This window comes from Patiria miniata, unplaced genomic scaffold, assembly GCF_015706575.1.
Source record: "Patiria miniata isolate m_02_andy unplaced genomic scaffold, ASM1570657v1 HiC_scaffold_1, whole genome shotgun sequence".
Taxonomy (NCBI): domain Eukaryota; kingdom Metazoa; phylum Echinodermata; class Asteroidea; order Valvatida; family Asterinidae; genus Patiria; species Patiria miniata.
In genome coordinates, this window is record NW_024037047.1 from 5,306,969 (window position 1) to 5,330,027 (window position 23,059).

General features: G+C 39.6%; 1 protein-coding gene across 1 annotated transcript in view; it reads left to right on the forward strand.

The window, feature by feature from the left end:
* The window catches only part of LOC119744350 (NLR family CARD domain-containing protein 4-like), a 40,420-nt gene continuing 17,361 nt past the window's right edge, over nucleotides 1-23,059 (forward strand). Inside the window, exons 1-3 of the mRNA XM_038220268.1 lie at nucleotides 1-538; nucleotides 8,157-8,330; nucleotides 15,756-15,929. The gene's annotated coding sequence lies outside the window, so the exon portion shown is untranslated. The remainder of the gene's footprint in view (nucleotides 539-8,156; nucleotides 8,331-15,755; nucleotides 15,930-23,059) is intronic.

Consider the following 23,059-nt stretch of genomic DNA (forward strand, 5'->3'; position numbering starts at 1 on the left):
CAATAATCCCCGCCCCATGATGCTCTGACCAATCACAGCTTTGGTAAGGTCAGCCAAAAGTCACGCATGCGGTTGAAACATAGGGTGCCACGTTCAGCAATCTCTACTGCGAAGTAAAGTGCCCTACTGCATGCTGTCCAATTTTGGCAAGTTTCCAAAAAAAAAAAAACATGCCTTTGCAATTTGTGGCTCGATTCTTAATCCTATATCAGGAACACGTGTTATTGATAGTCACATTATGAAAACTGTTGTCAGGCGGCAGCGAATGAAATGGCTCCATCGAGCGCGTCGGGCCGCAGGCCTTTGCGGGCCACAAGTTCCATTACAAGAGCTCCCGAAGCCAACAGCGAGTCATATTTTTGTGATTCCCCAACGAAAGCTCGTTACAGGATCCCCGAAACCCACTGGTGGCTCTAAATTTCAAGGGAAGGGATCGGAAAGACACAAAGGGAAAGGATCGGAGAGACACAAACTTTAGCGACCAGTCTCTGAAGGATTCAGGACTCATCGGGAAGTGCTGACAACGCGCCAATACAAGGTATGTACGTGTTTACTTTAGGCAAGATTTCGGGGATAAATTGTGTAATCGATTAATGGTAATTTGATTCACAATAGGGGAACAGTGAATGGGATTTGTTACCGGTATCAGCAGCGCTATTCCCCCCATGTTTAGTGTGCACAAAAGTTGATGAATTGCTAACTGATGTAGGTCTACATTTGTTATCTTGCGACTGGCATGGAATATTTAAGTTGATTAATGAGTTGAATGGTATGGTAACGATGCCGGTGAGGGCATAATGAACCGCCGAGCGCGTGTTTGGTACGTTCTTTCTCTTCTGTCAAAATACGTATTTAGAAAGTCACTTTTGATGATTGTCTCAAAAAAACAAATGACCCCAAAGGAATGACCCTGCTGATGCATATATGAAGTCCCATTGTCCATTCCCTCTTAGTGATCATTCACGGCTGCAATCTTCTTTTAATTTTCCAACAAATTAAAGTTATCTAATACTCCCCGAATCTTGCCTGCACATTTTCGGTCCTTTTCGTTGCTATAAAAATAACAACACACGTCTAATTTAAAAAACATCCATGATTTAAGGCCCCTATACTCCATCCAATCAAACTCTTAACACATTACATAGGGTGCATGTGTATGATTACGCCCCTTATAAACAAAACAAAGTCAAATTTAATAAGAAAGTGGAATTTCTGAATTCCTGAGCTTGTATTTTGAGACTGGGCAGTCAATATACATTGTATCAACCTGATAGAGACGAAATGATTCTTTATTAATACCATCGTTCGTGATGTGACTAGTTTCACATTAGTAGTCATTGTATATTTGATGGATTTCAAAGTGGCACTGAGACCGCATGCCTTAGTGCTGTCTTTTCGTGAGGATTAAAACGATAATGTCTTCAAGGTCAAACAATGGCTTAGCACCGAGAGCCTTCGTTTTAATTCCAATTTTGACTTTGCCTATATGGCCTTGGCCTTGAATGTTAAAGCCTTGGCCTTGACCTGGCGTTGACAGTGAAAGCCTTGGCCTTTGCCTTGGCCTTGAGGGCCAAAGCTCTTGGTGTTGGCCTGGGATGACAGAGCCTTTGCGCAAAATCCGTCAAACTAACGTTCAAGGCGTTTTACAATCAATCAAAAATAACTAAAAGTCTTAAAAACCTTTAAAGAAATACAATGTAGGGTAATTGTTTTGGGGGTTTTTTGGTCACTAAAACAAGACCAACTCATTTCCTCCACTGTGTGAAAAATATATACATCATGGTCGCCCCAAAAATAACTAATAAAATACAAAGGTACAGTTTAATCAATGGACCATTTTTAATAATAAATTCATAATTATGCACGCATGGGCATATTGGACATGGCAGCAAGAAGCAAAGGCGGTACATTGAAAATGTATTAGGGCCCAAATATTTGGGTCATTTTCTTTCAATTTGTCCAAGAATTGGCCCTTTTTTCCATGGAAAAAAAAATTCAATCGTCATAGGCATTACTTTCTGGCCTTTGATTTTTGAAGCACATAATATAAAGTTTAAAAACCGATTTCCTAACCATTGAAAAAAAAAACCAGCGACAACAACAACAAAAACAACAACAACAACAAAAACAAATAACCGTGTGCTTCGGGGTACTCGTTCCCCAAAATTCGGGCCGGATCGCGGTCTGGCTTCACTGCGGCTGATCACAGGCTGATTCTACCACGGCAAAGCCTGGCCGCGATTCAGCACCGCGATCGGGCCCAAAATTTGGTAAGCGGGTACCCCAAAGTACATGGTTATTTTGTTTCCACTTGTGCACAAAGGAGCCCAGTTGATTTCCTTCGCCCTCGTGCGCAAGGGACGGAATCCAATTTTTACAGTTTTTTTCTGTGCCCCCCCCCCCAAAAAAAACCACACACTTAGGCCAGAAAGTAATGCCTAGGTCGATTTAAAGGGTTTTCCAAAGAAAAAAAGCAACAAATCATGGACAAATTATGAGAAAATGACCCGAATATTTGGACCACGGTACAATTTCAATGGACCGATTTCGCTTCTTGCTGCCAGGCCCATTTATGCGCCTGCGTACACACTATTATGAGTTTATTAGCAAAGAGGTCCGTAGACTTGTTCCCCCTTCAGTGAATGTATTACTACGCATGCGCACCTGTTGTAAAACTTGTTGAGCTGCCATGTTGAATTGAATAGGTTTACTTTGCTTTCTCCTTTATTTGCCAGGGAACTTCCCCTCTCCACGGGGGAATATATTCCGTGGGAAATAACTCTGTGCATACAAATCCCTTAACGATGAATAAAGAGCCTTACAAATCACACATCTAGGGTAGTCAATAACAGTTTTAAAAAATGTACATTTCTGCTTAGGAACGTAATCTTGAATAGAAAAGTACAAGCCTAGATGTGTCGGTCATGGCACGCAGTTGACTGCGTTCGTGAACCTACATATAATTCACTCTTTGCCAATTAATATCTCCCTTTTTCTAGTCCGAGGGGGGGGGGGAGCGCGACGTTTCACCCTTTGCATTCTGATTTGCTCAATAAACATTTAATCAACATGTACTGATCGAGCCCCTCATTTCATGTAGAGCATTATGAAATAGAAGCCTGACTTTATGGCAAACTTGCAATGAAACCGAAGTACTTTTTTGTTTCTTTATGCAAATCAAACAAATTACGATTTAAACAGGATCTTCGTCAGAGGCAAATGACGGTGGAACAAGAAACAGAAACAAACATGTGGAACACACAAGCATGCAGGGTTGGGAGGAAAAACCACAGAGAAGGATTTTTTTTTGCTACAGCTATAGTATAGACATAAACAGTTCGTCACAAGCGTGCACAATTATAGCGGGATACCAACGAAACTAAAGACAAGTTCTTGTTTTGAAGTAGATGCGAAAATATGATTGGTTTTTTTTTAGCGGCGCTATGATTTAAGGTGTTTGTATGCTCCATCTTTTGTTCGAACAAAATAAAAACTGGAAGAAAAATTGCAAAATGCGGATTCGGTTACCACGTCCCCCATAGACTTGTTTGAATTCATCTGATTTGTTTATCTCTCGAAACTGGTTGTCAAGCAGATTTCGAACATGCGCAGTTCGCATTGCAAAAAGGCTTATTGCCATTGACCTCAAATAGCAAACTTTATAAATTTAGGGCCCTTTGTGCAAATACTCTATTGTCTTCATACTTTTTAACCGACAGATCTAGGATGTTTTGGCGTTATTTATCAAGTCGCTAATAGCTACCCTGGGATATAAAGAGACAACAATTGTTGCGAGAAGCTGGGGGAAAACCCCATTGGCCCCCTCGTCAAAACTGGTTCCAGGTCGCTAATTTTCTGGTCACTGAATTACTAAGATTACAATACAATACAGTGTGCACAGAATAGTTTTCAAGAGATATTAATTTTCCCTCTCTCGATGTGATTAAACGGTAACCAAAAATTGTACCGGACAGAAAAGCCTGTCAGGTTGTTTTCTGTTTGTATAATTACAGGCATATTAAGTTTTGCATCTTCCTGCATGCTGGAGGAGCGGTTGATCACGCTTCGGTCTTCTATATTAGTTAACACTGAGTGCAAGTCAGGGGATATATGCAAATTTGTATTGTTGATCTCTTTGGACCATGCCACACAATGTTTATGTGGTTTTTTTCCCATTGGCTAATCCGCGTGTTAACTTTTTCCCCCCTAACGCAGAGTTTGTGTTAGCTGAAATTGTTAATTTGTTCACATTGATTTTCTTGACGGTGTTTCTTGACGCCGTGTTTTAGTGACTTTTTGTGAACCCAACAGCTAGAAGAACATAGATATGTAAAATGGCTTTTTCTTTTGGCGTCTCTTTAGATACTAATTCATTTTTTTTTAAAGAAAAATGCCTATTAAGATAACTTATCTACAAAATGAATAAAAAGGGCAATTACACATTCTATTTTTTCGGGGGGTGGGGAGGGATGCGAATTTTTATATTCTATAATTGAAAATGGTTATTTATAATAATAATTATAAATATATCAGCAGCGAAATCACCTGACAAAGTATTCATTTTGTAGATAAGTTATCTTAATAGGCATTTTTCTTTTAAATAAAGAAGTAGTATCTAAAGAGACGCCAAAAGAAATAGCCATTTTACATATCTATGTCCTTCTAACTGTTGGGTTCACAAAAAGTCACTAAAACACGGCGTCAAGAAACACCGCCAAGAAAAACAATGTGAACAAATTAACAATTTCAGCTAACACAAACTCTGCGTAAGGGGGAAAAAAGTTTACACGCGGGTTAGCCAATGGAAAAAAAAAACATAAACATTGTGTGGTATGGTCTAAAGAGATCAACAATAAAAGCTTGCATATATCCCCTGACTTGCTCTCAGTGTTAACTAATATAGAAGACCGAAGCGTGATCAATCGCTCCTCCAGCATGCAGGAAGATGCAAAACTTAATATGCCTGTAATTATACAAACAGAAAACATCCTGACAGGCTTTTCTGTCCGGAGATTTTTTGGTTACCATTTAATCACATCGAGAGAGGGAGATCTAATTAATATCTCTTGAAAAATATTCTGTGCACGCTGTATTGTATTGTATTGTATTGTTATCTTAGTAATTCAGTGACCAGAAAATTAGCGACCTGGAACCAGTTTTGACGAGGGGGCCAATGGGGTTTTCCCCCAGCTTCTCGCAACAATTGCTGTCTATTTATATCCCAGGGTAGCTATTAGCGACTTGATAAATAACGCCTAAACATCCTGGATCTGTCGGTTAAAAAGTATGAAGACAATAGAGTATTTGCACAAAGGGCCCTAAATTTATAAAGTTTGCTATTTGAGGTCTATGGCAACAAGCCGTTTTGCAATGCGAACTGCGCATGTTCGAAATCTGCTTGACAACCAGTTTCGAGAGATAAACAAATCAGATGAATTCAACAAGTCTATGGGGGACGTGGTAACCGAATCCGCATTTTGCAATTTTTCTTCCAGTTTTTATTTTGTTCGAACAAAAGATGGAGCATACAAACACCTTAAATCATAGCGCCGCTAAAAAAAAAACAATCATATTTTCGCATCTACTTCAAAACAAGAACTTGTCTTTAGTTTCGTTGGTATCCCGCTATAATTGTGCACGCTTGTGACGAACTGTTTATGTCTATACTATAGCTGTAGCAAAAAAATAAAAATCCTTCTTTGTGGTTTTTCCTCCCAACCCTGCATGCTTGTGTGTCCCACATGTTTGTTTCTGTTTCTTGTGCCACTGTCATTTGCCTCTGACGGAGATCCTGTTTAAATCGTAATTTGTTTGATTTGCATAAAGAAAAAAAAGTACTTCGGTTTCATTACAAGTTTGCCATAAAGTCAGGCTTCCATTTCATAATGCCCTACATGAAATGAGGGGCTCCATCAGTACAAGTTGATTAAATGTTTATTGAGCGAATCAGAATGCAAAGGGTGAAACGTCGCACTCCTCCCCTCCCCCCCCCGGACTAGAAAAAGGGAGATATTAATTGGCAAATATTCCCTGGCAAATAAAGGAGAAAGTAAAGTAAACCTATTCAATTCAACATGGCAGCTCAACAAGTTTTACAACAGGTGCGCATGCGTAGTAATACATTCACTGAAGGGGGAACAAGTCTACGGACCTCTTTGCTAATGAACTCATAATAGTGTGTACGCAGGCGCATAAATGGGCCTGGCAGCAAGAAGCGAAATCGGTCCATTGAAATTGTACCGTGGTCCAAATATTCAGGTCATTTTCTCATAATTTGTCCATGATTTGTTGCTTTTTTCTATGGAAAACCCTTTAAATCGACCTAGGCATTACTTTCTGGCCTAAGTGTGTAAGGTTTTTTTTTTGGGGGGGGGGGGCACAGAATAAAAACTGTAAAAATTGGATTCCGTCCCTTGCGCACGAGGGCGAAGGAAATCAACTGGGCTCCTTTGTGCACCAGTGGAAACAAAATAACCATGTACTTTGGGGTACCCGCTAACCAAATTTTGGGCCCGATCGCGGTGCTGAATCGCGGCCAGGCTTTGCCGTGGTAGAATCAGCCTGTGATCAGCTGCAGTGAAGCCAGACCGCGATCCGGCCCGAAATTTGGAAACGAGTACCCCGAAGCACACGGTTATATGTTGTAGTTGTTGTTTTTGTTGTTGTTGTTGTTGTTGGTGGGTTTTTTTCTTCCGGCTGTCCCCGAAAATTGACCAAACGTATGGTGTTCCATATTTTGTGCCATCTGCATTTTTTTCGGCGTCGCATTTATAAGCTCTGGCAGGGATCATTTTGATCGATTAAATGCAATACTTTTATACAAGACCTCTTCCAACAGGGCAGGAGCGTATTGTGCACTCGCACTTTTTTTTGTTTTTTTTGTTGTCATTTTGAAATATGTTGAGCTCTTTGCACATAGCGCCCTCACCGATGACACGTCCTCTTTGAGACATTTTGTAGTTTTACTGCCACTGAATTCAAATATAAAACCCTGAATGACCATCTTGAGAGCGTTCTGTGCAACGTGTCTATTGCCTTCATGCTATATTAGACATTTTAACGAACAGCCCCCAGATGTTTTGACGTTACCTGGTAACTATTGTTCAGGTTACTAGCTCCTACCCTGGCAATAACAATAGAGTTTCATTGCTGCGGGAGCTGAGGGAAACCCCTCTAAGCCCCCACGGTACAACCTTTTCTAGGTCACGTATTTTGCGGTCTCTGATTTTTTTTTTTTTTTTTGCGCATTACATTACAACACCTCGTTTACGAAAAATGTTTTTTAGGAAAAAATTGGCTGACCAGCTGCCAACGTGAGTAACAATACGCGATGCATTACAAAAACGTGAACAATCTGAAACTGTTCTCATTCGCTTCGGCCCAATAATCCCCGCCCCATGATGCTCTGACCAATCACAGCTTTGGTAAGGTCAGCCAAAAGTCACGCATGCGGTTGAAACATAGGGTGCCACGTACAGCAATCTCTACTGCGAAGTAAAGTGCTCTACTGCATGCTGTCCAATTTTGGCAAGTCTCCAACAAAAAACAACAAAAAAACTATGCCTTTGCAATTTGTGGCTCGATTCTAAATCCCATATCAGGAACACGTGTTATTGATAGTCAAATTATGAAAACTGTTGTCAGGCGGCAGCGAATGAAATGGCTCCATCGTTAAGGGATTTGTATGCACAGAGTTATTTCCCACGGAATATATTCCCCCGTGGAGAGGGGAAATTCCCTGGCAAATAAAGGAGAAAGCAAAGTAAACCTATTCAATTCAACATGGCCCCATGATGCTCTGACCAATCACAGCTTTGGTAAGGTCAGCCAAAAGTCACGCATGCGGTTGAAACATAGGGTGCCACGTACAGCAATCTCTACTGCGAAGTAAAGTGCTCTACTGCATGCTGTCCAATTTTGGCAAGTCTCCAACAAAAAACAACAAAAAAACCATGCCTTTGCAATTTGTGGCTCGATTCTAAATCCCATATCAGGAACACGTGTTATTGATAGTCAAATTATGAAAACTGTTGTCAGGCGGCAGCGAATGAAATGGCTCCATCGAGTGCGTCGGGCCGCAGGCCTTTGCGGGCCACAAGTTCCATTACAAGAGCTCCCGAAGCCATCAGCGAGTCATATTTTTTGTGATTCCCCAGACGAAAGCTCGTCACAGGTGCATGGGATCCCCGTTACCCACCGGTGGCTCTAAATTTCAAGGGAAAGGATCGGAAAGACACAAAGGGAAAGGATCGGAGAGACACAAACTTTAGCAACCAGTCTCTGAAGGATTCGGGACTCATTGGGAAGTGCTGACAACGCGCCAATACAAGGTATGTACGTGTTTACTTTAGGCAAGATTTCGGGGATAAATTGTGTAATCGATTAATGGTAATTTGATTCACAATAGGGGAACAGTGAATGGGATTTGTTACCGGTATCAGCAGCGCTATTCCCCCCATGTTTAGTGTGCACAAAAGTTGATGAATTGCTAACTGATGTAGGTCTACATTTGTTATCTTGCGACTGGCATGGAATATTTAAGTTGATTAATGAGTTGAATGGTATGGTAACGATGCCGGTGAGGGCATAATGAACCGCCGAGCGCGTGTTTGGTACGTTCTTTCTCTTCTGTCAAAATACGTATTTAGAAAGTCACTTTTGATGATTGTCTCAAAAAAACGAATGACCCCAAAGGAATGACCCTGCTGATGCATATATGAAGTCCCATTGTCCATTCCCTCTTAGTGATCATTCACGGCTGCAATCTTCTTTTAATTTTCCAACAAATTAAAGTTATCTAATACTCCCCGAATCTTGCCTGCACATTTTCGGTCCTTCGTTGCTATAAAAATAACAACACACGTCTAATTTAAAAAAACATCTATGATTTAAGGCCCCTATACTCCATCCAATCAAACTCTTAACACATTACATAGGGTGCATGTATATGATTACGCCCCTTATAAAAAAAAACAAAGTCAAAATTAATAAGAAAGTGTAATTTCTGAATTCCTGAACTTGTATTTTGAAACTGTGCAGTCAATATACATTGTATCAACCTGATAGAGACGAAATGATTCTTTATTAATACCATCGATTCGTGATGTTGTGACTAGTTTCACATTAGTAGTCATTGTATATTTGATGGATTTCAAAGTGGCACTGAGACCGCATGCCTTAGTGCTGTCTTTTCGTGAGGATTAACACGATAATGTCTTCAAGGTCAAACAATGGCTTAGCACCGAGAGCCTTCGTTTTAATTCCAATTTTGACTTTGCCTATATGGCCTTGGCCTTGAATGTTAAAGCCTTGGCCTTGACCTGGCGTTGACAGTGAAAGCCTTGGCCTTTGCCTTGGCCTTGAGGGCCAAAGCTCTTGGTGTTGGCCTGGGATGACAGAGCCTTTGCGCAAAATCCGTCAAACTATAACGTTCAAGGCGTTTTACAATCAATCGAAAATAACTAAAAGTCTTAAAAACCTTTAAAGAAATACAATGTAGGGTAATTGTTTTGGGTTTTTTTTGGTCACTAAAACAAGACCAACTCATTTCCTCCACTGTGTGAAAAAAATATACATCATGGTCGCCCCAAAAATAACTAATAAAATACAAAGGTACAGTTTAATCAATGGACCTTTTTTAATAATAAATTCATAATTATGCACGCATGGGCATATTGGACATGGCAGCAAGAAGCAAAAGCGGTACATTGAAAATGTATTAGGGCCCAAATATTTGGGTCATTTTCTTTCAATTTGTCCAAGAATTGGCCCTTTTTTCCATGGAAAAAAAAAATCAATCGTCATAGGCATTACTTCCTGGCCTTTGATTTTTGGGGCACATAATATAAAGTTTAAAAACCGATTTCCTAACCATTGAAAAAAAAAACCAGCGACATCAACAACAAAAACAACAACAACAACAAAAACAAATAACCGTGTGCTTCGGGGTACTCGTTCCCCAAAATTCGGGCCGGATCGCGGTCTGGCTTCACTGCGGCTGATCACAGGCTGATTCTACCACGGCAAAGCCTGGCCGCGATTCAGCACCGCGATCGGGCCCAAAATTTGGTTAGCGGGTACCCCAAAGTACATGGTTATTTTGTTTCCACTGGTGCACAAAGGAGCCCAGTTGATTTCCTTCGCCCTCGTGCGCAAGGGACGGAATCCAATTTTTACATTTTTTTTCTGTGCCCCCCCCCCCCAAAAAACACACTTAGGCCAGAAAGTAATGCCTAGGTCGATTTAAAGGGTTTTCCATAGAAAAAAAAGCAACAAATCATGGACAAATTATGAGAAAATGACCCGAATATTTGGACCACGGTACAATTTCAATGGACCGATTTCGCTTGTTGCTGCCAGGCCCATTTATGCGCCTGCGTACACACTATTATGAGTTTATTAGCAAAGAGGTCCGTAGACTTGTTCCCCCTTCAGTGAATGTATTACTACGCATGCGCACCTGTTGTAAAACTTGTTGAGCTGCCATGTTGAATTGAATAGGTTTACTTTGCTTTCTCCTTTATTTGCCAGGGAATTTCCCCTCTCCACGGGGGAATATATTCCGTGGGAAATAACTCTGTGCATACAAATCCCTTAACGATGAATAAAGAGCCTTACAAATCACACATCTAGGGTAGTCAATAATAGTTTTTAAAAATGTACATTTCTGCTTAGGAACGTAATCTTGAATAGAAAAGTACAAGCCTAGATGTGTCGGTCATGGCACGCAGTTGACTGTGTTCTTGAACCTACATATAATTCACTCTTTGCCAATTAATATCTCCCTTTTTCTAGTCCGGGGGGGGGGGAGCGCGACGTTTCACCCTTTGCATTCTGATTCGCTCAATAAACATTTAATCAACTTGTACGTATCGAGCCCCTCATTTCATGTAGAGCATTATGAAATAGAAGCCTGACTTTATGGCAAACTTGTAATGAAACCGAAGTACTTTTTTTTTTCTTTATGCAAATCAAACAAATTACGATTTAAACAGGATCTTCGTCAGAGGCAAATGACAGTGGAACAAGAAACAGAAAAAAAACATGTGGGACACACAAGCATGCAGGGTTGGGAGGGAAAAAAACAAAGAAGGATTGTTGTTGTTCAGTTTTTTTTTTGCTACAGCTATAGTATAGACATAAACAGTTCGTCACAAGCGTGCAAAATTATAGCGGGATACCAACAACACTAAAGACAAGTTCTTGTTTTGAAGTAGATGCGAAAATGTGATTGTTTTTTGTTAGCGGCGCTATAACTTAAGGTGTTTTGTATGCTCAAACTTTTGTTCGAACAAAATAAAAACTGGAAGAAAAATTGCAAAATGCGGATTCGGTTACCACGTCCTTCATAGACTTGTTTGAATTCATCTGAGTGATTTGTTTATCTCTCGAAACTGGTTGTCAGGCAGATTTCGAACATGCGCAGTTCGCATTGCAAAACGGCTTATTGCCATTGACCTCAAATAGCAAACTTTATAAATTTAGGGCCCTTTGTGCAAATACTCTATTGTCTTCATACTTTTTAACCGACAGATCTAGGATGTTTTGGCGTTATTTATCAAGTCGCTAATAGCTACCCTGGGATATAAAGAGACAACAATTGTTGCGAGAAGCTGGGGGAAAACCCCATTGGCCCCCTCGTCAAAACTGGTTCCAGGTCGCTAATTTTCTGGTCACTGAATTACTAAGATTACAATACAATACAGCGTGCACAGAATATTTTTCAAGAGATATTAATTCTCCCTCTCTCGATGTGATTAAACGGTAACCAAAAAATCTCCGGACAGAAAAGCCTGTCAGGTTGTTTTCTGTTTGTATAATTACAGGCATATTAAGTTGTGCATATTCCTGCATGCTGGAGGAGCGATTGATCACGCTTCGGTCTTCTATATTAGTTAACACTGAGTGCAAGTCAGGGGATATATGCAAGCTTTTATTGTTGATCTCTTTAGACCATGCCACAAAATGTTTATGTGTTTTTTTTCCATTGGCTAACCCGCGTGTAAACTTTTTCCCCCCTAACGCAGAGTTTGTGTTAGCTGAAATTGTTAATTTGTTCACATTGATTTTCTTGACGCCGTGTTTTAGTGACTTTTTGTGAACCCAACAGTTAGAAGAACATAGATATGTAAAATGGCTTTTTCTTTTGGCGTCTCTTTAGATACTAATTCATTTTTTTAAAGAAAAATGCCTATTAAGATAACCTATCTACAAAATGAATAAAAAGGGCAATGACACATTCTATTTTTTCGGGGGTGGGGAGGGATGCGAATTTTTATATTCTATTCTATAATTGAAAATGGTTATTTATAATAATAATTATAAATATATCAGCAGCGAAATCACCTGACAAAGCATTCATTTTGTAGATAAGTTATCTTAATAAGCATTTTTCTTTTAAATAAATGAAGTAGTATCTAAAGAGACGCCAAAAGAAAAAGCCATTTTACATATCTATGTTCTTCTAACTGTTGGGTTCACAAAAAGTCACTAAAACACGGCGTCAAGAAACACCGCCAAGAAAAACAATGTGAACAAATTAACAATTTCAGCTAACACAAACTCTGCGTAAGGGGAAAAAGTTTGCACGCGGGTTAGCCAATGGAAAAAAACACATAAACATTGTGTGGCATGGTCTAAAGAGATCAACAATAAAAGCTTGCATATATCCCCTGACTTGCACTCAGTGTTAACTAATATAGAAGACCGAAGCGTGATCAATCGCTCCTCCAGCATGCAGGAAGATGCAAAACTTAGTATGCCTGTAATTATACAAACAGAAAACAACCTGACAGGCTTTTCTGTCCGGCACATTTTTTGGTTACCGTTTAATCACATCGAGAGAGGGAGAATTAATATCTCTTAAAAAATATTCTGTGCACGCTGTATTGTATTGTATTGTAATCTTAGTAATTCAGTGACCAGAAAATTAGCGACCTGGAACCAGTTTTGACGAGGGGGCCAATGGGGTTTTCCCCCAGCTTGTCGCAACAATTGTTGTCTTATTATATCCCAGGGTAGCTATTAGCGACTTGATAAATAACGCCAAAACATCCTGGATCTTTCGGTTAAAAAGTATGAAGACAATAGAGTATTTGCACAAAGGGCCCTAAATTTATAAAGTTTGCTATTTGAGGTCTATGGCAACAAGCCGTTTTGCAATGCGAACTGCGCATGTTCGAAATCTGCTTGACAACCAGTTTCGAGAGATAAACAAATCAGATGAATTCAACAAGTCTATGGGGGACGTGGTAACCGAATCCGCATTTTGAAATTTTTCTTCCAGTTTTTATTTTGTTCGAACAAAAGTTGGAGCATACAAAACACCTTAAATCATTGCGCCGCAAAAAAAAAACAATCATATTTTCGCATCTACTTCAAAACAAGAACTTGTCTTTAGTTTCGTTGGTATCCCGCTATAATTGTGCACGCTTGTGACGAACTGTTTATGTCTATACTATAGCTGTAGCAAAAAAAAAATCCTTCTTTGTGGTTTTTCCTCCCAACCCTGCATGCTTGTGTTTCTGTTTCTTGTGCCACTGTCATTTGCCTCTGACGAAGATCCTGTTTAAATCGTAATTTGTTTGACTGGCATAAAGAAAAAACAGTACTTCGGTTTCATTACAAGTTTGCCATAAAGTCAGGCTTCCATTTCATAATGCCCTACATGAAATGAGGGGCTCCATCAGTACAAGTTGATTAAATGTTTATTGAGCGAATCAGAATGCAAAGGGTGAAACGTCGCGCTCCCCCCCCCCCCCGGACTAGAAAAAGGGAGATATTAATTGGCAATGAGTGAATCATATGTAGTTCAAGAACACAGTCAACTGCGTGCCATGACCGACACATCTAGGCTTGTATTTTTCTAGTCAAGATTACGTTCCTAAGCAGAAATGTACATTTTTTCAAACTATTATTGACTACCCTAGATGTGTGATTTGTAAGGCTCTCTATTCATCGTTAAGGGATTTGTATGCACAGAGTTATTTCCCACGGAATATATTCCCCCGTGGAGAGGGGAAATTCCCTGGCAAATAAAGGAGAAAGCAAAGTAAACCTATTCAATTCAACATGGCAGCTCAACAAGTTTTACAAAAAGGTGCGCATGCGTAGTAATACATTCACTGAAGGGGGAACAAGTCTACGGACCTCTTTGCTAATAAACTCATAATAGTGTGTACGCAGGCGCATAAATGGGCCTGGCAGCAAGAAGCGAAATCGGTCCATTGAAATTGTACCGTGGTCCAAATATTCAGGTCATGTTCTCATAATTTGTCCATGATTTGTTGCTTTTTTCTATGGAAAACCCCTGAAATCGACCTAGGCATTACTTTCTGGCCTAAGTGTGTGGGGTTTTTTTTTTGGGGGGGGGGGGGGCACAGAATAAAAACTGTAAAAATTGGATTCCGTCCCTTGCGCACGAGGGCGAAGGAAATCAACTGGGCTCCTTTGTGCACCAGTGGAAACAAAATAACCATGTACTTTGGGGTACCCGCTAACCAAATTTTGGGCCCGATCGCGGTGCTGAATCGCGGCCAGGCTTTGCCGTGGTAGAATCAGCCTGTGATCAGCTGCAGTGAAGCCAGACCGCGATCCGGCCCGAAATTTTGGAAACGAGTACCCCGAAGCATTATGTTGTAGTTGTTGTTTTTGTTGTTGTTGTTGTTGTTGCTGGTTTTTTTCTTCCGGCTGTCCCCGAAAATTGACCAAACGTATGGTGTTCCATATTTTGTGCCATCCGCATTTTTTTCGGCGTCGCATTTATAAGCTCTGGCAGGGATCATTTTGATCGATTAAATGCAATACTTTTATACAAGACCTCTTCCAACAGGGCAAGAGCGTATTGTGCACTCGCACTTTTTTTGTTTTTTTTGTTGTCATTTTGAAATATGTTGAGCTCTTTGCACATAGCGCCCTCACCGATGACACGTCCTCTTTGAGACATTTTGTAGTTTTACTGCCACTGAATTCAAATATAAAACCCTGAATGACCATCTTGAGAGCGTTCTGTGCAACGTGTCTATTGCCTTCATGCTATATTAGACATTTTAACGAACAGCCCCCAGATGTTTTGACGTTACCTGGTAACTATTGTTCAAGTTACTAGCTCCTACCCTGGCAATAACAATAGAGTTTCATTGCTGCGGGAGCTGAGGGAAACCCCTCTAAGCCCCCACGGTACAACCTTTTCTAGGTCACGTATTTTTCGGTCTCTGATTTTTTTTTTTTTTTTTTGCACATTACATTACAACACCTCGTTTACGAAAAATGTTTTTTAGGAAAAAATTGGCTGACCAGCTGCCAACGTGAGTAACAATACGCGATGCATTACAAAAACGTGAACATTCTGAAACTGTTCTCATTCGCTTCGACCCAATAATCCCCGCCCCATGATGCTCTGACCAATCACAGCTTTGGTAAGGTCAGCCAAAAGTCACGCATGCGGTTGAAACATAGGGTGCCACGTTCAGCAATCTCTGCTGCGAAGTAAAGTGCCCTACTGCATGCTGTCCAATTTTGGCAAGTCTCCAACAAAAAACAACAAAAAAACCATGCCTTTGCAATTTGTGGCTCGATTCTAAATCCCATATCAGGAACACGTGTTATTGATAGTCAAATTATGAAAACTGTTGTCAGGCGGCAGCGAATGAAATGGCTCCATCGAGTGCGTCGGGCCGCAGGCCTTTGCGGGCCACAAGTTCCATTACAAGAGCTCCCGAAGCCATCAGCGAGTCATATTTTTTGTGATTTCCCAGACGAAAGCTCGTCACAGGTGCATGGGATCCCCGTAACCCACTGGTGGCTCTAAATTTCAAGGGAAAGGATCGGAAAGACACAAAGGGAAAGGATCGGAGAGACACTAACTTTAGCAACCAGTCTCTGAAGGATTCGGGACTCATTGGAAAGTGCTGACAACGCGCCAATACAAGGTACGTACGTGTTTACTTTAGGCAAGATTTCGGGGGTACATTGTGTAATCGATTAATGGTAATTTGATTCACAATAGGGGAACACTGAATGGGATTTGTTACCGGTATCAGCAGCGCTATTCCCCCCATGTTTAGTGTGCACAAAAGTTGATGAATTGCTAACTGATGTAGGTCTACATTTTTTATCTTGCGACTGGCATGGAATATTGAAGTTGATTAATGAGTTGAATGGTATGGTAACGATGCCGGTGTGGGCATAATGAACCGCCGAGCGCGTATTTGGTACGTTCTTTCTCTTCTGTCAAAATACGTATTTAGAAAGTCACTTTTGATGATTGTCTCAAAAAAACGAATGACCCCAAAGGAATGACCCTGCTGATGCATATGGGTCATTCCATGTCAGACCAACGCACTTTTTTACCTCATGTCTTCTGATTTTGATAAAAATTGCTGTGCTTGTAGGTCCTAATGAGCAATGAATACACACCAATTTTTAGCCCGATCCGACCTATTATGTGGTCAGGGCAGAAGCCACAAAAAAATGGCATTTTTAGAGTAAAATACCACCCTTTTGGTATAAATATGTCAAAACTATGGCAATTTTCATCGAATATATGTGAATTTGGTATTAAAATAATGAGGATTGCATGCTCAAAGCACTTCTTTTGTCAAAATTAAACTTTGTGAAAATTAGGTCACGTGACCTTTAATATGCTATCGTGACCTTTGACCCACTTTTTGTAATAATGTATCATTCCGAAAATCAACGAAATAAAAAAAACTTGCTAGAGCATGTCTTCCTCTATCAGAATCTACTAAAAATCAGATGGGGTCTTCAAAATTTACAACTTTATGACTATTTTTGTACAGTTGGTAGGTTACAAATGAGTCAATTTATAGACTTTACATAAGAAATACACCAACACAACTTACTATTCTGTTTCTAAAGTTACTAAAATATATCTTGGTTTGTGAATTTCTCATTCTGAGGGCTGATGAGGTCTAACCAGACTCATAGTGTAAATTATCAGAAGTGGCGCACCCAGGATTTGGCTTTTGGTGGGGGGGGGGGTCATAAATCGTTTTTTGTTCAAATTTCTGTAAAAGATTGGACCGACAAAAACTAGCCTAAAATCAAACAAACAAATTGACAATGTTGGGGTTGGGTTCAAGCCCCCCCCCCCCCTCCTGGGTGCCACTGATAATTAGTTATCCCACGAGCGCGCTTGGAATATGAAATAATGCAATGCTGCTGTGACCCATATGCCACTCGATGCACTACATAATTCCGTGTTCCACGAGCGCAAGTGGGATTTATAACCAATTTATCTTCAACCAACTTGATATCAAATGCGTACACGCGGTGAAGATGTACGTGCATACATGTAGTGTATTGGTCCGTTCAGCAGGAAATAACACAACATATGTACACGTACATTTTTAATATCTGGGGTGCAATATAGCTGTGCAATATTATATAAAATCACACAGTTGTTGCTATAGATGGACTAATCAGGGTCTAGGATTCAAGTTTGCTTGAAGATAATACTTAATATTACAATCAAAGTTACCTTTACTCATTCATCACTGTGCTTCTTGAACTTTAATGACTCTCACAGACTTGGCATTTTGTTCCTATGAGATGAATTTCACCTGGACGTGAGTCCGCTGTACTGGGTGAAGGCCTGGTTACTGTTAGTGGTTAGCACACTTCCGAGTCCAGATATTCTGATTAGACAGTTTCTTTGGAATCAGAAGGTAGAATTTTGTTTTTCCTGGCTTTGTACTTTATACATAAAAATCTAGATTAATTTTAGTATTTTAAGAAACAGAATAGTAAGTTGTGTTGGTGTATTTCTTATGTAAAGTCTATAAATTGACTCATTTGTAACCTACCAACTGTACAAAAGTAGTCATAAAGTTGTAAATTTTGAAGACCCCAATTGATTTTTGGTAGTTTCTGATAGAGGAAGACATGCTCTAGCAAGTTATTTTTATTTCGTTGATTTTCGGAATGATACATTATTACAAAAAGTGGGTCAAAGGTCACAATAGCATATTAAAGGTCACGTGACCTACTTTTCACAAAATTTAATTTTGACAAAAGAAGTGCTTTGAGCATGCAATCCTCATTATTTTAATACCAAATTCACATATATTCGATGAAAATTGCCATAGTTTTGACATATTTATACCAAAAGGGTGGTATTTTACTCTAAAAATGCCATTTTTGTGTGGCTTCTGCCCTGATCACATAATAGGTCGGATCGGGCTAAAAATTGGTGTGTATTCATTGCTCATTAGGACCTACAAGCACAGCAATTTTTATTAAAATCAGAAGACATGAGGTAAAAAAGTGCGTTGGTCTGACATGGAATGACCCATATATGAAGTCCCATTGTCCATTCCCTCTTAGTGATCATTCACGGCTGCAATCTTCTTTTAATTTTCCAACAAATTAAAGTTATCTAATACTCCCCGAATCTTGCCTGCACATTTTCGGTCCTTCGTTGCTATAAAAATAACAACACACGTCTAATTTAAAAAAACATCTATGATTTAAGGCCCCTATACTCCATCCAATCAAACTCTTAACACATTACATAGGGTGCATGTATATGATTACGCCCCTTATAAAAAAAATTTAAAAATTTAAATAAAGTCAAATTTAATAAGAAAGTGTAATTTCTGAATTCCTGAACTTGTATTTTGAGACTGGGCAGTCAATATACATTGTATCAACCTGATAGAGACGAAATGATTCTTTATTAATACCATCGATTCGTGATGTTGTGACTAGTTTCACATTAGTAGTCATTGTATATTTGATGGATTTCAAAGTGGCACTGAGACCGCATGCCTTAGTGCTGTCTTTTCGTGAGGATTAACACGATAATGTCTTCAAGGTCAAACAATGGCTTAGCACCGAGAGCCTTCGTTTTAATTCCAATTTTGACTTTGCCTATATGGCCTTGGCCTTGAATGTTAAAGCCTTGGCCTTGACCTGGCGTTGACAGTGAAAGCCTTGGCCTTTGCCTTGGCCTTGAGGGCCAAAGCTCTTGGTGTTGGCCTGGGATGACAGAGCCTTTGCGCAAAATCCGTCAAACTAACGTTCAAGGCGTTTTACAATCAATCAAAAATAACTAAAAGTCTTAAAAACCTTTAAAGAAATACAATGTAGGGTAATTGTTTTGGGGGTTTTTTGGTCACTAAAACAAGACCAACTCATTTCCTACACTGTGTGAAAAATATATACATCATGGTCGCCCCAAAAATAACTAATAAAATACAAAGGTACAGTTTAATCAATGGACCATTTTTAATAATAAATTCATAATTATGCACGCATGGGCATATTGGACATGGCAGCAAGAAGCAAAAGCGGTACATTGAAAATGTATTAGGGCCCAAATATTTGGGTCATTTTCTTTCAATTTGTCCAAGAATTGGCCCTTTTTTCCATGGAAAAAAAAATTCAATCGTCATAGGCATTACTTTCTGGCCTTTGATTTTTGAAGCACATAATGTAAAGTTTAAAAACCGATTTCCTAACCATTGAAAAAAAAAACCAGCGACATCAACAACAAAAACAACAACAACAACAAAAACAAATAACCGTGTGCTTCGGGGTACTCGTTCCCCAAAATTCGGGCCGGATCGCGGTCTGGCTTCACTGCGGCTGATCACAGGCTGATTCTACCACGGCAAAGCCTGGCCGCGATTCAGCACCGCGATCGGGCCCAAAATTTGGTTAGCGGGTACCCCAAAGTACATGGTTATTTTGTTTCCACTGGTGCACAAAGGAGCCCAGTTGATTTCCTTCGCCCTCGTGCGCAAGGGACGGAATCCAATTTTTACATTTTTTTTCTGTGCCCCCCCCCCAAAAAAAAACACACTTAGGCCAGAAAGTAATGCCTAGGTCGATTTAAAGGGTTTTCCATAGAAAAAAAGCAACAAATCATGGACAAATTATGAGAAAATGACCCGAATATTTGGACCACGGTACAATTTCAATGGACCGATTTCGCTTCTTGCTGCCAGGCCCATTTATGCGCCTGCGTACACACTATTATGAGTTTATTAGCAAAGAGGTCCGTAGACTTGTTCCCCCTTCAGTGAATGTATTACTACGCATGCGCACCTGTTGTAAAACTTGTTGAGCTGCCATGTTGAATTGAATAGGTTTACTTTGCTTTCTCCTTTATTTGCCAGGGAATTTCCCCTCTCCACGGGGGAATATATTCCGTGGGAAATAACTCTGTGCATACAAATCCCTTAACGATGAATAAAGAGCCTTACAAATCACACATCTAGGGTAGTCAATAATAGTTTTTAAAAATGTACATTTCTGCTTAGGAACGTAATCTTGAATAGAAAAGTACAAGCCTAGATGTGTCGGTCATGGCACGCAGTTGACTGTGTTCTTGAACCTACATATAATTCACTCTTTGCCAATTAATATCTCCCTTTTTCTAGTCCGGGGGGGGGGGGAGCGCGACGTTTCACCCTTTGCATTCTGATTCGCTCAATAAACATTTAATCAACTTGTACGTATCGAGCCCCTCATTTCATGTAGAGCAGTATGAAATAGAAGCCTGACTGTATGGCAAACTTGTAATGAAACCGAAGTACTTTTTTTTTTCTTTATGCAAATCAAACAAATTACGATTTAAACAGGATCTTCGTCAGAGGCAAATGACAGTGGAACAAGAAACAGAAAAAAAACATGTGGGACACACAAGCATGCAGGGTTGGGAGGGAAAAAAACAAAGAAGGATTGTTGTTGTTCAGTTTTTTTTGCTACAGCTATAGTATAGACATAAACAGTTCGTCACAAGCGTGCAAAATTATAGCGGGATACCAACAACACTAAAGACAAGTTCTTGTTTTGAAGTAGATGCGAAAATGTGATTGTTTTTTGTTAGCGGCGCTATAACTTAAGGTGTTTTGTATGCTCAAACTTTTGTTCGAACAAAATAAAAACTGGAAGAAAAATTGCAAAATGCGGATTCGGTTACCACGTCCTTCATAGACTTGTTTGAATTTATCTGAGTGATTTGTTTATCTCTCGAAACTGGTTGTCAGGCAGATTTCGAACATGCGCAGTTCGCATTGCAAAACGGCTTATTGCCATTGACCTCAAATAGCAAACTTTATTAATTTAGGGCCCTTTGTGCGAATACTCTATTGTCTTCATACTTTTTAACCGACAGATCCAGGATGTTTTGGCGTTATTTATCAAGTCGCTAATAGCTACCCTGGGATATAAAGAGACAACAATTGTTGCGAGAAGCTGGGGGAAAACCCCATTGGCCCCCTCGTCAAAACTGGTTCCAGGTCGCTAATTTTCTGGTCACTGAATTACTAAGATTACAATACAATACAGCGTGCACAGAATATTTTTCAAGAGATATTAATTCTCCCTCTCTCGATTTGATTAAACGGTAACCAAAAAATCTCCGGACAGAAAAGCCTGTCAGGTTGTTTTCTGTTTGTATAATTACAGGCATATTAAGTTGTGCATATTCCTGCATGCTGGAGGAGCGATTGATCACGCTTCGGTCTTCTATATTAGTTAACACTGAGTGCAAGTCAGGGGATATATGCAAGCTTTTATTGTTGATCTCTTTAGACCATGCCACACAATGTTTGTGTTTTTGTTCCATTGGCTAACCCGCGTGTAAACTTTTTCCCCCCTAACGCAGAGTTTGTGTTAGCTGAAATTGTTAATTTGTTCACATTGATTTTCTTGACGCCGTGTTTTAGTGACTTTTTGTGAACCCAACAGTTAGAAGAACATAGATATGTAAAATGGCTTTTTCTTTTGGCGTCTCTTTAGATACTAATTCATTTTTTTAAAAGAAAAATGCCTATTAAGATAACCTATCTACAAAATGAATAAAAAGGGCAATGACACATTCTATTTTTTCGGGGGGTGGGGAGGGATGCGAATTTTTATATTCTATTCTATAATTGAAAATGGTTATTTATAATAATAATTATAAATATATCAGCAGCGAAATCACCTGACAAAGTATTCATTTTGTAGATAAGTTATCTTAATAAGCATTTTTCTTTTAAATAAATGAAGTAGTATCTAAAGAGACGCCAAAAGAAAAAGCCATTTTACATATCTATGTTCTTCTAACTGTTGGGTTCACAAAAAGTCACTAAAACACGGCGTCAAGAAACACCGCCAAGAAAAACAATGTGAACAAATTAACAATTTCAGCTAACACAAACTCTGCGTAAGGGGAAAAAGTTTGCACGCGGGTTAGCCAATGGAAAAAAACACATAAACATTGTGTGGCATGGTCTAAAGAGATCAACAATAAAAGCTTGCATATATCCCCTGACTTGCACTCAGTGTTAACTAATATAGAAGACCGAAGCGTGATCAATCGCTCCTCCAGCATGCAGGAAGATGCAAAACTTAGTATGCCTGTAATTATACAAACAGAAAACAACCTGACAGGCTTTTCTGTCCGGCACATTTTTTGGTTACCGTTTAATCACATCGAGAGAGGGAGAATTAATATCTCTTAAAAAATATTCTGTGCACGCTGTATTGTATTGTATTGTAATCTTAGTAATTCAGTGACCAGAAAATTAGCGACCTGGAACCAGTTTTGACGAGGGGGCCAATGGGGTTTTCCCCCAGCTTGTCGCAACAATTGTTGTCTTATTATATCCCAGGGTAGCTATTAGCGACTTGATAAATAACGCCAAAACATCTTGGATCTTTCGGTTAAAAAGTATGAAGACAATAGAGTATTTGCACAAAGGGCCCTAAATTTATAAAGTTTGCTATTTGAGGTCTATGGCAACAAGCCGTTTTGCAATGCGAACTGCGCATGTTCGAAATCTGCTTGACAACCAGTTTCGAGAGATAAACAAATCAGATGAATTCAACAAGTCTATGGGGGACGTGGTAACCGAATCCGCATGTTGAAATTTTTCTTCCAGTTTTTATTTTGTTCGAACAAAAGTTGGAGCATACAAAACACCTTAAATCATAGCGCCGCTAAAAAAAAACAATCATATTTTCGCATCTACTTCAAAACAAGAACTTGTCTTTAGTTTCGTTGGTATCCCGCTATAATTGTGCACGCTTGTGACGAACTGTTTAT